At 47.5% G+C, this 14,841-nt stretch overlaps 1 protein-coding gene and 1 non-coding gene across 10 annotated transcripts in view; both read left to right on the top strand.

Moving 5' to 3' along the window:
- Positions 1-2,004: 2,004 nt before the first annotated feature.
- Positions 2,005-2,136, top strand: LOC138415530 (small nucleolar RNA SNORA72). Its single transcript, XR_011247288.1, has one exon. It is a non-coding gene; the product is annotated as a small nucleolar RNA SNORA72 (small nucleolar RNA).
- A 6,636-nt stretch (positions 2,137-8,772) lies between these two features.
- MYO18A (myosin XVIIIA) overlaps positions 8,773-14,841 on the top strand; it is a 101,622-nt gene continuing 95,553 nt past the window's right edge. For 5 of the 9 annotated variants that reach the window (XM_069602980.1, XM_069602975.1, XM_069602979.1 and 2 more), the window contains exon 1: positions 8,773-8,891. The gene's annotated coding sequence lies outside the window, so the exon portion shown is untranslated. Of the gene's footprint in view, positions 8,892-9,111; positions 9,321-14,841 lie in introns of those variants that run through there. The other 4 variants (XM_069602984.1, XM_069602982.1, XM_069602974.1 and 1 more) reach the window with 2 other exon arrangements.

Below are 14,841 nucleotides of genomic sequence, written 5' to 3'. Positions count from 1 at the left end.
AACTCCAGAAGCCCATGTCCTGGCTGCCTCCATGACTCTGCTTGTAGATGTCTATAATCTAGGACACTGGGCTGGAGGCTGGTGGGACTGTGGATCCCATGAAATTATTGGGAGCATGGAATGAACCCTATAACTATGTGCAGATCAATACAGAAGGAGTAAGGCTGCAGGTTCAAACAAAAGTAGACATATAAACTGAGGCCATCAAAGTTGTTTAAGAGGGCCCATATTCTATGCAATAGCTGGGTTCTTTTTTTTTTTTTTTTACTGCACTTGAGTGGCTTGTAGGGTCTTAGTTCGACCACCAGGGTTTGAACCCAGGCCCCAGTAGTGAAAGCTCCAAGGCCTAACCATTGGACTGCCCAGGGAACTCCCAATAGCTAGGCTCTTTTAAATATTGTTTTATTGTAGTAAAATATGCATAACATAGGGCTTTTGAAATCACTGCAGATGGTGATTGCCGCCATGAAATTAAAAGACGCTTACTCTTTGGAAGGTTATGACCAACCTAGATAGCATATTGAAAAGCAGAGTCATTACTTTGCCAACAAAGGTCTGTCTAGTCAAGGCTATGGTTTTTCCAGTGGTCACATATGGATGCGAGAGTTGGAGTGTGAAGAAAGATGAGCGTCGAAGAATTGATGCTTTTGAACTGTGGTGTTGGAGAAGGCTCTTGAGAGTCCCTTGGACTGAAGATCCAACCAGTCCATTCTGAAGATCAGCCCTGGGATTTCTTTGGAAGGAATGATGCTAAACCTGAAGCTCCAGTACTTTGGCCACTTCATGCGAAGAGTTGACTCATTGGAAAAGACTGTGATGCTGGAAGGGATTGGGGGAAGGAGGAGAAGGGGACGACAGAGGATGAGATGGCTGGATGGTGTCACCGACTTGATGAACGTGAGTTTGAGTGAATTCCGGGAGATGGTGAAGGACAGGGAGGCCTGGTGTGCTGCCATTCATGGGGTCGCAAAGAGTCAGACACAACTGAGCGACTGAACTGAACTGAACTGAGGGCTTTTCTGATAGCTTACTTCATAAAGAATCCACCTGCAATATGGGAGACCTCGGTTCAGTCCCTGGTCTTGGGATGATTGGTCAGGGTTGGGATGATCCCCTGGAAAAGGGAAAGGCTACCCACTCCAGTATTCTAGCCTAGAGGATTCCGTGGACTGTATAGATTCCGTGGTCATAAAGAGTTGGACTCGACTGAGCAACTTTCACTCACTCATGCATAACATAACATTTACTATTTTTACCATTAAGTGTATAATTCAGCATCATCAGTTACTTTCACAGTGTTGTACAACCAGCGCTGCTATTCATTTCCATTACTTTTTGATCATCCCCAACAGAAACTCTGTTCCCATTAAACAATGACTCCCCATTTCCTCCTCACCTAGACTCTGGTAACCTCTATTCTACTTTCTGCCTCTATGAATTTGCATATTCTAGGTACCTTATGTGAGTGGGCTCATATAGCATTTGTACTTCTGTATATGGCTTCTTTTGTTTAGCATAATATCCTTAAGGCTCAATCATGTTGCAGCCTGTGTCAGAATTTTTCCTTCTTTTTTATGGCTGAGTGATATTCCATTGTATAAACGCCACATTTTGTTTATCCATACATCTGTTGAGGGATGAGCTTTTTTCATATTCTTATACTTCTAATAAAGTTAATCATATATTTCTAACGTTTTTAAGTGTCATTTGAGAGACAAGGATACTATATGCCTCCTAAAAAAAGAAGACCATGCCACCTATGAAGTATTTGTCCCCTCAAAATAAAACTCAAATCTGCTCAAGCCTTTAGATTTGCCAATATACAGGAATACAGAGGCCTGAGTATCATATTTCACTACCCTATGGGGATGCCATCAACAAAATCCAGACAGGAAAATCTGTAGGATAAATGACTTAGTTTCTTCTACAGATAAGTTGCAAAGGGAAAAAAATATAGAGATAGAAGAGATAAAAAAGATATAAAAGATACTTAACAGTCTTGTCCTGCGAATATGCTTGCTCCTCTAATTTTGTAATAATTTGGGCAGGCTAAACATGTGCTACACTGAGACCATGTTTGTGTCTCCAGTCCTAGTTCTTGCCTTAGTTCTGGTTTTATAAATGCTGGTAGTAAATCAAGCCTGACTTATATAATGCATCTTATGTGGGAAATGTCTGTGACTCCAGGTATCTGACCAAAGGTGAGAAATTACAGTATAACTAGTATAATAATGGCCTTTCCAGGTGGCTTAGTAGTAAAGAATCCGCCTGTCAATGCAGGAGACGCAGGAGATGTGGGTTTGATCCTTGGGTTGGAAGATCCCCTGGAGGAGGAAAGGGCAATCCATTTCAGTATTCTTGCCAAAATAATCCCATGGACAGAAAAGCCTGGTTGCAAAGAGTCAGACACGACTGAGCAACTGAGCATGCATGCAGCGTAACATTTGAAGATAACCATTGCTAATTTGATGATTACCTGTTGCTGTTAAATGAATTGGGCTTCCCTGATGGCTCAGACAGTAAAGAATCTGCCTGCAATGTGGGAGATCTGGGTTCAGTCCCTGGGTTGGGAAGATCCCCTAGAGGAGTGCATGGCAACCCACTCCACTATTCTTGCCTGGAGAATCCCATGGTAAGAGGAGCCTGGCAGGCTACAGCCCATGGGGTATCAAAGAGTCAGATACGATTGAGAGCGACTAACATTTTCACTTCTTCACTTTCATTAAGTGAATTATATTTTCTTTAAAAAGTCAGTTAACTGAAACATGTGAATCTTGATTCAAACAAGTAGTTTTTTTTAAAAAAAAGTTATGGAGATAATTGGAAATTTGAACATTGACTATGATGATATTAGCAAATTATTAAATTTTAAGTTTGACAATAGTATGTGGTTTTGTTTTTTAAAAAGTCCTTATCTTTCAGACACATACACTAAAATGTTTTCAGATGAAGTGGTATGATACCTGGAATTTGTTTTAAGGTTATGGGAGGGAGTAGAGTTGAAATAAGATTTCCGTGAGTTCATAACTATTGAAATTTTGTGATGGATAATCAGGGGTTTGTTGTCTTATTTTGTTTGCTTCTGTCTGTGTTTGAACTTTCTCAAAATAAAACTTTTTTTCCTTTTCTCTACACAGGCTCTTCGTTGCAGTGCACAGGCTTAGTTGTCCCAGGGAATGTGGGATCTTAGTTCCCCAACAGGGACTGAACCCACATCCCCTGCATTGGAATGTGAGAGCACCAGGGAAGTCCTCCCAAATAAAACTTTAATGTCATTTCAGAGATACGCTCCTTTATTTTGGGCTGACCTTCGGCAGGTGCTCTTTTCCAAGGATTTAGCTTCAAGTTCCCTAAAGAGCATTCTCCACCCACATTCCAAGTGTCTATGCAAAAGAATAAAGGATCTTATGCCAATAAATGCATTTTAAGGAACAGTATTCAATATGTGTTCTTGTCTTTGGAACGTCACTTGTTATCAGGCAGCTATGCAATGCTGTGGGCTTGAAAAAAATGGCTTGCCTAGGGATTTTCCTGGCGGTCCAGGGCTTAAAACTTCACCTTCCAGTGCAGAGGGTGCAGGTTCGATCCCTGGCTGGGGATCTAAGACCCCACAAGTCTCACGGCCAAAAAGCCAAAACAAAACAGAAGCAATATTGTAACAAATTCAGTAAAGACTTAGAAAAAAAATTGTCCACATTAAATATATATATATATATATATATATATATGTATATAGTTTTTTAAAATGACTTTCCTACCTGCAGTCCTTTCTGGAGGGTCATGTTGTGGTAGCTTACTATGTGACAAGTATTACCTACATGCTCGACATTTGGCGTTTTTCCTAAGCCTCACAGTACCTCTATGACTTACACATTATTATCAGCCTCCATTTACAGATGGGAAGAGTCAGAGAGATTAACAAGGGCTGACATCTGTTAACCATTTACGATCTGTCAAGTACTGGGCTAATTGCTTTACATGAATTTGCTTGTTTTATCTTTACATGCTTATAAGGTAGGCACTATGATTATCCCCATTTTATAGATGAGGCAATTGAGGCTTAGAGAGGCAAAGGAACTTGACAACAGCTGCTAGACCAAGTGTTCCACTCTGCCCTGGACACAGCCCAGCTGCGTGATTCAGAGCAAGTATTCCAGGCTCCGCTACTTAGCTGTGTGACCTTGGGTAAATTATTTCATCTTCCTCAGCCTGGTTTCTAATGTGCAAGATGGGGATAAGAACATCACCTCCCTGGTGGGATGGTGGGGTAGGGTGTGAGGGGGCGTGATGGGAGGGAGGCTTAAGAGGAAGGGAATATATGTATGCATACAGCGATTCATGTTGTTGTAGAGCAGAAACTAACAGCACTGTGAAGCAATTATACTCCAAAGAAAAAAATAATTTTAAAAAATATAAAAAAGAACATCACCTCTGTAACAGGGTGAGATTGAGCACTAAATGAGACAATTCTGGCCAAGGGGTTAGCATAATGTTGACCTACAGTGAGGGTTCAATTGTTGCAATCAATTTTTATTATCACCAGGCTTCTTGCTCAGGGCTCTTTTCCACTCAAGTCAGATTGCTTTGGGAGCTTAGGAATTTCCTGGAAAAACCAGCCTTTCTGTGGTCATCTGAGCTATTTTATGTGGACACTGCTGTGCCATTTTTCTATGAGGGGTGGATGGGGCTCCACTTTTACTTAGAGCCAGTACAGGGATTATTCTGACCTATGAGAAGTGAAAGATGAAAAACAAGTGAGCTTGAGGCACAGTCGTGTGTGTTGCCCTGGTGTTTCGTTCTTGCCGGGTCTCTGAAATCAGTTCCTGGTTCAGGCTAGATGAGCTCTTAGGAACATCGTGTAATGCTCCAAGTGCCCTGATGTGGACACACATAAATAAAACAGATGTTAATATCTCTGTTTATTCACTGCCATGATATAGGGAAAAAACAGGGGCTCTGAGCCTTGAGGACCTCAATCTGAATCCCGACGCTGCCACTTGCCGGCTGTTTCCTTAGCTGAGAGTTGGGAAGGTTAGAACAATAAAGCTAAATGTTACAGAAAGCTTCCTATATGCTGGGCCCTTTTTACTCATTAACTCGCTGAATTATTTTAAAAGTTGGTAAACTATTTTTTAAAGCCATTTTATGTTTTGTTTTTTTGGCTGTGCCACACAGCATGTAGGATCTTAGTTCCCCTACCAGGGATCAAACCTATGCTCCCTGCAGTGGAAGTGTGATGTCCTAGCCACTAGGCTGCCAGGGAATTCCCTTTAAAGCAGTAGCAGAACTGAGCTCAAAGTACAGTGTTCCTATAATACCCTCTTCACCTCCCCACGCACAGCCTCCCCACTGTCAACACCCTGCACCAGCGTGGGACAGTTGTTACACCTGATAAACGTACACAGCACATCATCACTTAGTCTATAGTGACCTTAGGGTTCACTCGGTGTTGTACATTCTGTGGGTTTGGATAAATGTATCAGGTCATGCATCCATCATTGTAGTATCAAATAGAGTAGTTTCACTGCCCTAAAAATCCTCCGTGCCCTGCCTATTCATCCCTCCCTTATCACAACCCTGACAACACCTGATCTTTTTATTGTCTCCACAGTTTTACCACAGAGTTGGAATCATATAGCCTTGTCACATTGATTTCTCTTGCTTAATAATATGCATGTTCCACCATGTCTTTTCACGGCTTAATAGTTTATTTCTGAATAAGAATACATTGTCTGGATGTATCTCTGTTTAACCATTCAGCTACTGAAGGATATCTCAGTTGCTTGTTAAGTGTTGGCAATTATATATAAAGCTGTTGTAAACATCTGTGTGCAGGTGTCTGTGTGGATATGTTCTCAACCCCATTATGTAAAGAACAAGGAGGACAATTGCTGGGTCATATGGGAAGAGTGTGTTTAGCTTTATAAGAAACTGCCACACTGTCTTCCAAAGAAGCTGTACCATTTTGCATTCCCGTCAGCAATGAATGAGAGTTCCTGTTGCCCCACAACCCCTCTAGATTGGGCATTGTCTGTGTTCCAGCTATTGGCCTTTCTAACAGAGGTGTAATGGTATCTTGTTGTTTTAATTTGCAATTCTCTATAACACGTGTACCTTGGACAGCAAGGAGATCAAACCAGACAATCCTAAAGGAAATCAGCCCTGAGTATTCATTGGAAGGACTGATGCTGAAGCTGAAGCTCCAACACTTCGGCCACCTGACGCGAAGAGCTGACTCACTGGAAAAGTGCTTGAGCTGTGAAAGATTGAGGGCAGGTGGAGAAGGGGGTGGCAGAGGATGAGGTAGTTAGATTCCATCACCGACTCAATGAACATGAATTTGAGCAAACTCCCAGAGATAGTGAAGGACAGGGAAGCCTAGTGTGCTGCAGTCCATGGGGTCACCAAGAATCAGACACGACTTAGCGAATGAACAACATGACATGTGATGAAGAACGTCTTTTCAAATGCTTATTTGCCATCTGTATATCTTCTTTGGTGAAGTGTATATTCAGGTTTGGGGTCCATTTTTAAATTGGATCATTTGTTTTCTTATTGAATTTTAAGAGTTCTTTGTATATTTTGGATAACAGTTCTTTATCAGATGTCTTTTGCAAGTATTTTCTCCCAGTCTGTGGTTTGGCTTCTCATTCTCGTGACATTGTCTTTTATGAAGCAGAGGTTTTTAATTTTAATTTTAATGAAGTCTAGCTTCTTATTCTTTCTTCTTCTCATCAATTCTTCATTTCATAAATTGTGCCTCTGATACTATATATGAAAAATCACCACCATATTCAAAATCAGCTAGGTTTCCTCCTGCGTTACTTTCTACAGCTTTGTGGATATGTTTAGGTCTATGACTCATTTTAATTTTTGTGAAGGATGTAAGGTATGTGTCTAGACTCTTGTTGTTGTTGTTGTGCCTGTGGAGGAAGTCGAATTGTTTCAGCACCATTTGTTGAGAAGACTAAATTCATTTGATTTTCAAACTAAACTTTATGGTGGGTATTTTTAGCCCGTTTTTTTTTTTCAGATAAAAAAACTGAGGCACAGAGAGGTTTTGTAAGTCACTCAGAGTAATACAGGTAGGCATGACAGAGCTGAGATTTGATCCCAGGCAACCTGACTCTTGAGTCCATGCATTCAATCCCTATCACTAAAAATAATGTCTCCTTAATAGGTCTGTTGTGAGGAATAGAGATAGTGTTTAGCACATAGTACGTGCTCAGAAAGTAATCGTGATAGTCATTGTGCTACCTAGCTTCCCAGGTTTCACTGAAGCGTCGTGTCCTCAGAGCAGCTTTCTTTCATTCCTTCAGCCAAATGAGCCATCCATCACAGCATCATCTCATCATCCAAGGGATGACAGTGTGGTGAATCCGTGGGCATGCTAAGTCGCTTTAGTCATGTCTGAGTCTTTGCCACCCATGGACGGAGCCTGCCAGTCTCCTCTGTCCTTGGGATTCTCCAGGCAAGAATACTGAAGTGGGTTGCCATGCCCTCCTCCATGGGATCTTCCTGACCAAGGGATCGAACCCGCATCCCCTGCATTGACAGGCAGGTTCTTTACCATCAGGGCCACCTGGGAAGCCCGTGGTAATCCTACTGTGGTCAAAGTTCACCCCTCGCCCTCACCATGTGAGTTTCCTAGGGAGAGGGTCCAAATCTGATATCTCTGTGTCCCTCAGAGTGCCAGGTGCTGCCCTTGGCACTTGGCAGGGTCTCAGCAAAAGTGTGTTGAATTAAGTTTGGATTGCGTGCAATTCCTTTATTCAAGATTCACATTCTGGGTGTGGTCTATTCCTCAGGATCACCCAGCTAATACTCAGCTCTTAGCTCCTGAATCCCCTCGCTTAAACCTTCCCTGGTCTGTCAGGTTGAGCCACCTCTGCCTGGAGAAGTTCTGGGTTGGGCTGTTTATGGAGGCAGCTGCCCTTGTCTGCTACACCCTTCTTCCTGCACCACCCGGCTCAGTTTCTTCCACATTCTGGGGTACCTCCCTTCAGTATGGACACCACCTGTAGAAGCGCCCACCTCTCTCTCAGCTCAAGACATAAGCCCTTTCTTGGAAACCTGGTCTCTAAATGCCTCTGGCCTCTTTGGGAGAGTCTAACACTCCTTCTCAAAGGGTAGAGCAGCTCACCTGATATTGACTGGACATGAGGACCCAGGGGCAGACCTCATTCCTAAGAGCTTCTGAAGCTGTTAATTTTGGTATTGTTGGGCTCCTTTAGGGAGTGCGTGCCACTTATGGCTATCACCGGTGGGTCTTGGTTCACCCCTATAGACAGCTCCACCTGAAGCATGCCTCTCTCAAACCAGCCCACCAAGAATCTGGGGGGTACATCCTGCCAGTGCCCCCTTGGCAGCCCCTGCTTTGGACTGGGCCATAGGGCCCTCCAGCATCATCCTGCGTCTGCCTCTGCAGAGCTGCTCTGGGGAGATGTGACCCGCAAGACTCAACTGGACAGCACTGGCCCGGGGAAGGCACCCTCTTGGACACAGCCAGCAGAGTCCACTGGCACCCGCCTAGGACAGGGCCTGTTTTATACCCTCAGCGTGACTCCAGTGCCCGCCCTGGGCGCGCCCAGCAGCCTCGGATGCAGGGTGTAGAGCAACCTCCAGGCAGGGCCTCTGGGACCCTCACAGAGGTCTCTAGGGCAGCGCCCGGTGCCCGCCTGGCCCGCTCTGGAGGCGCGCCCAGGTGCCGCCAGGAAGGCCGGCTGTTTATCCCCGGAGCCGCCAGCAGGGAGCTCCCTTTCGGTTCGGCTCGCGCTGCCGCGGGGGGCGGCGCTGCGCTGCGCCGCGCTGCGCTCCTGCCCGGACCGGGCCGGGGCCGCTGGATGCCGCGTCTCCGCTCCTGCTCTCTGCCGGGCGGGCTCCGGTGGCCGGTGAGTGCGGGGCGGCGGGGGCGACCGCTCGGTGACCGGCCGGGCCCGGGGTGGGGGTGGAGGGGCGGCGGGGCGGGCTCGGGCCGGGAAGGCGGGCGGGCGGCGGGGCCCGCCGGCTCCTCCTCCTCCTCTCCTGTCCCCTGGAAGCGGCGGCCCGGACTCCCGGCTCCGGTCCCTGGCCGCGCCGCGCAGCTCGGCGCCGGGGACGCGGGGCCGATCCGGAGCGGGGCGGGAGGGCGAGCTCCCGCCCCTTTGCCTGCTCGAGCGGCGCGGGGAGGCCGGACAGGGTGGCCTTCAGTTTGGGGGGGTTTGGGGCTGGGGGGAGCCCAGGTGGCCCCGAGCTGCTGGGTGCAGGCTGCAGGCTGGGGGTGTAAGGAGGATTCTTGAGGCCAGTCCCAGGCACCCCCGTCGACAGACCGATGGACCGAGGTTCGGAGGAAGAGCCCTTTATCCCTCCCAGCGGCCTTCAACCCTTTCACTGCCAGGCCGACACTGGGCTCCTCTCAAAGGAGCAGCTGCCAGACAGCTGGCAAAACAATGGAGACCCTGCTTGCCTGGGCCCCCTCTCCTTGGGACAGAAGATGAGGGGGGCGGGTGAACCGTAGGCTGCGGGGATTAGGGCGTGCAGGCTGCCCCCTGTAACTGGCGGCTCACCTCGTCTCTCCCTGCCAAGGGGTGGGGTACGTGTGGGAAGGTCGGCCCGCATGCCCCAGGCCTCTGGGAGAGACTGACCCGACGCTCCGCCCTGCGAACCTGTCATGCCAGTTGCTTCACCAATGGGAAGGGGAGGTAGTAAGGTTCGCGATCCCCCCTCTCTCCCCGCCGCACCGCCCTGCTGGGGGTGCTGTTGGTACCCAGCCTGGTAAAGAGTGGGTGCTGTTCCTGGCTGAGATAAGGCCTGCAGGGACAAGGCCTGCAGGGACACACTGCATATTGGGGCTTTGCTGGGGGTGGGGTGGAGTGGGGGGTGGGGGTGTCACCCTGCTGCAAGGCACATGTGTCCTGCTGATTAGTTGGAGAGGCTGCCAGTAGGGAGGGGGAGGATGGGGGAGGCTGCCAGCTGGGTTTTGAAGCAGTGCTCCTTTTGCCTGGTCACTTGGCCAATGGGGCATGTGTTTGGCAGTGTCCATGGTTTGTATTTGTGCAGGGAGGCCTGGGAGGATGCTTCCTAGGAGGAGCTCTCCTGCCTAAGGTCTTCCTGCCCTTAGATGGTCCCCCCAAATTATGGAATTGCATTTGGTCCACTCTTCGCCGTGGCAATGATTTATGTGGGTTCATTTTGTCTTTTGGAGTGCCTGGTATGCTGGTGGCTGAGGAGGCCTAGTAAAACCCCCATATGAAGAGTTAAATGAGCTGAGCGTGTATGCTCTGCAGTCAGGCTGGTCAGGACAGAAGGTCGTCCAGGTGATTAAGAGCAAGATCACTATAGCAAGACATTGAATCTAGATGGTCAAGCTGCCTTTCCAGGTGCTTGCCAGGTCTGGAGCCCTTTTCTTGGGCAGGTTGGTATCCTGTTGTCATGGCAATGGGCTCCGCCTTGCCTCCTGTTCTCCACCCTCTTAGCTCAGAAGTTGCTTTCTATTTGGGGATATTGAAAGTTACTCTCCTGAAGTCTCTGGCTTCCGGACAGACCTCACTGGCTCTTTGTCAGTGGCCTGCCACCTCCCCAGCTTCCCCTCTGTCCTTTTGTGATGAAGACTTTCCAGGAAATATCCTCCTGGTTGCTGGACATGACTGGTTATATATAGCTTCGGGTGGAGGTGTGCTTGTCCATTTGGGGTTAGGAACATTGAAGCTGGGGCTCAATTCCAGGAAGATGGTGGGGAAAACTATTGTGTTGGGGGTTTAGGGGAATGAGAAGGGTCACAGGTGAGAGTGCAGGGTGGGTGAGGGAGGGGGGAATGTTGATGGTCACTTCCTGTGGGAGCTTTGAGCTTTGAACAATCGATGACCTGGCGCCTGGCAGCTCTGAATATCTGGTTTGTTTATAATATCTTGGCCTGGCTCAGGTGCCAGGGTGTGTGCCCGAGGGTTTCCTCTCATGCTCCAGGCTGTCCTCAGAAGCCTTCAGGTGGATATGCCCTTCCCGAATCCTGCCTGCTCCCTCAACCTCACTGCCTGGCAGTTGGGGCAGCCCCCTTCATTGGCTGAATTTGCGGCTGCTCATTGAGGGGTGTGTGTGTTTTCAGAAAGCTGAATCTGAAAACTCCAGTGTCCCCCCAGAGGCAGACACCTGAAGGTGGATGGGAGGGGCAGAACTGGGGCTTGAGTGAAAGGGAGAATCCACCCTGCTTGGGTGGAGCAGAGAGTTGTTGGGACTCAGGAAGGCTTGATCCAGGCTTGCTGTGTCACAGGTCTCCAGGGCAGCAGGGCTGTGCTGACTCTTTCTCAACCAGAGGTCAGTCCCCTGCCAGACCTCCCTCACCTGGAGTGAACACCACAGACTGGAGCCAGAGCATCCGAGTGAGCAGGGTCCTGTGGGTGGCCCCGGGGCCCAGGCCTTGTCCTAGGCCTCTCCTGGATGTGGCGGGTAAAGCCGAGGGGCTCTGGCCCCATGTAGTTTAAACATTTGAGGGACAGGAGGGCTGAACCCACCCTGTGCTATGATTAACAGGCTTCCCCGGGACTTGGGTTGGAGGCTTGATGGAGGTTTTAAGTTCTGCTTTGCATCAGGCCCTGGGGTTCTTTATGGTCTGCTCACTGCACTTCCCCGCCCACCCCCTTCACCATTTTTTGAGGCAGCCTAAATTAGAGGGTGAGGTGGTGCAGTGGTGGGAGCTGGATTGGGAAGGGTGGGGAGCAGACCTGAAAACCCCACCCCCACCCCCACTTTCCTGTCTTTTCTCTTGAGGTAGGAATTGTGTGGCTTGTAAATTATACACATTCCCTTGACATTTCAAATAGTTTACAGTCAGGCAGCAGTTTAACTTGTGGACTGACGATTTTATAGGGCCCAGGGCCCTTTCTCTCAGCCGAGTACTTTAGAGTCACTCACAAGGAATTGTTTTTGTTATTCTCTAGTATTCAGAGATGTTGGATAACTGGGCTGTTGGTCAGGCAGCCAGTCAGCGGGAGAGCGGGATTCAAACCTGCCTTTTGTGGTTGAACGGAATACCTCTTCGGCAAAGGCCACGTCTGAAGTCTCAGGTCCCTGGAGATTTTGGAGTTGGACTAGCTGATGTCTAGAGAGAGGACGGGACTGGTTCAAGGTCACCCCGGAGGTGGGGTGTGGGGATGTCAGCTGAGGTTAGTGCCCTGCGGGCTGCGGCAGGCCCCACGTGGGGCCGAGGCGCACCAGGAAGAGCTGCGGGGGACCTGGCTGGGCTGCTGGCATCGCTCCTGCACTCGTTTCTCCCGGGACCTGCGGGATGGTTGCGTTCCAGGGGAGACGGTATCGCTGCGGAGGCGCCGCGGGGCCGCAGCTGCCCCGGACCGGGCCGCCTGGAGGTGCCAGGGCCGAGGTTCCCCGCGCGGCGGCGGGCTGGGCGGGGAGTGGGCGGGCGGGCGGGCTGATGTCATGTGAGAAGCGTGCAGACGGACTGAGCGAGCACACCTGGAGCCAGATAAGCTCCGTGTGACCTGGCCGTGAGTCACGGGGCGCAGCGGGGCTCGGCAGCACCGCCGGCAAGAGGCTCCGCGGCGGCGACAGGCGTCACCCTGCGCTGTCCCGGGGCCCGGCTAGGTGCCTAGGGAGCCCCCCACCCCGGGCCACTCGTGCGATTGCTCGGGCGGGCGGGTGAGCCGGGTCAGCTACCCATCAAGGCCTCGGGGCCTTAGGAAACGGCCGCTCAGGGAGGTCAGAGGCCGGGCGAGAGAGGACGGCTCTCTTGGGAAAGTATTTCCTTTGTATTTATTTATGAGTGCGGTCGGGGGGTGAGAATGGGGGGACTGACCGTTTTAAGTATCCACCCACAGCAGCCAAGTCTGGGCGCCCTGTCTTGGGATTCTAACGTTATAGTTTCCATTTCCTGGGGTTTCTGGTTTGCCAGCTGCAGGGTGACCCATTTAAATCTGTCCCCGACTTAAAGCCACAAGACACCAATGAGATCTATTTTAACCAAGTCCCTCAAGTCACTTTTTTCAAAGCATGAGAAAGCAAGCTTTGAACTTGCCCTTGCAAACCCGTTTACAGCGGTAACGCTAAATGGATTGCTTACTACTTTGTCAAACCTTCCTTTTTTTCTCTTTTGAACTTTAAAATCACAAAAGTAACATGCTAAAAAAAGGTTCCATCTGTAGCAAGTCTACAAGTGTTAACCCTCTTTGCCACTACTCCACAGAGAAAATCACGGATATATTTGTGTAATGGATCTTTCCAGGCTATTTTTTTTAAAGCTTGTCATGAATATTTTATATATTATGTATTTATAGTTTAATACTTATATTTTATATAAATAGAATTTTATATAAATTTTCTTTCTGTGGGAAATAAAGGGCATGAAAAAGAAAAATTATACATAATCCCACTATCTAAAGGCCCTAGGCTTAAGTGAACACATGCATGCGTGCACACACACATACCCCTACCAGCTAAATATTCTCACTGTCAATAATTAAAACAATATAGACAAAACACAGAAGTCTCCTTTGATTTTTCCAAAATCTTTGTCTCTTTCCCAGAGTATACATTTTTCTATCCATTTGGAAATACTATACATAATACACATGTATATATATGTACACATAACATAGCTTAAAAGTTCTTAGTAAAAATTATATACTATTTGGCAGCTTTCTTTTTTCATTAAACAAGAGAGTATAGAATCTTTCCAGGTTAGTATACACAAATATACATCATTCTTTTAAATAACTGTCTAGTTCTATAATTATAGCTATTACCCTAGTGATGAATATTTAGAGTGACAGAATTTTGCGATTACAAACAATGCTGCAAAGATTAACCCCATTTATTGTGTGAATATATCTATAGATGTCCTATAAATGGAACTGCCCTGTCAAAGAATATATATCTTTAAATATTTTCATAGATACCACAAACCTGACCTTCTTATATCAATTTATATTTTCATCAACATGTATGAGACACCCTGCTTCTCATCCTCTCATTGATGTTATTAATCTTGGTACTTTTTACTAAATTGCTAAGTGAACACAGTATATCTCTGTTTTATTTCATACATCTGTGATTATTATTGAGGCTGAATACCTGTTCACGTTTGTTGGCCATTTATATTTCTGCAACTATAAATTGCTTGTCCTTATCTTGGCAATAGTTTTATGGGGCCTCTGGACTTGAGCCAGTGTGATCCAGCTTGGCCCTGTTCTCACTGGATTGCCTTCACTTCTTTAGGCTTTACTTTCCATACGCAAAGGTCCTGTCCAGCATTAAGATTGTTTGTCTAGGGATTTCCCTGGTTAAGACTCTGAGCTTCCAATGTAGGGGGCATAGGTTCGATCCTTGGTTGGAGAACTATGATCCTGTGTGCCTCACATCACCTGTAAAAAAAAAAAACAGATTCTATGTCTAGACTTACTCTGTCATACTGGTGCTGATAGTCATTTGTGTATTTCATCACCCTCTCTACCATCCCATTTAGATGGCAAGACTGTGCCCTGCTACTATTGGGTACCATTTTTGAGGGCTTAGTCTGGCCTAGGCATTTTATGAAAGGTATGTATATATGTACATCCACTGGATCATGGAAAAAGCAAGAGAGTTCCAGGAAAACATCTATTTCTGCTTTATTGACTATGCCAAAGCCTTTGACTGTGTGGATCACAAGAAACTGTGGAAAATTCTGAAAGAGATGGGAATACCAGACCACCTGACCTGCCTCTTGAGAAACCTATATGCAGGTCAGGAAGCAACAGTTAGAACTGGACATGGAACAACAGACTGGTTCCAAATAGGAAAAGGAGTACGTCAAGGCTGTATATTGTCACCCTGCTTATTTAACTTCTATGCAGAGTACATCATGAGAAACGCTGG

Source organism: Ovis canadensis, chromosome 11 (assembly GCF_042477335.2).
Source record: "Ovis canadensis isolate MfBH-ARS-UI-01 breed Bighorn chromosome 11, ARS-UI_OviCan_v2, whole genome shotgun sequence".
Lineage (NCBI taxonomy): Eukaryota > Metazoa > Chordata > Mammalia > Artiodactyla > Bovidae > Ovis > Ovis canadensis.
This window is presented reverse-complemented; position numbering and strand designations above follow the sequence as displayed.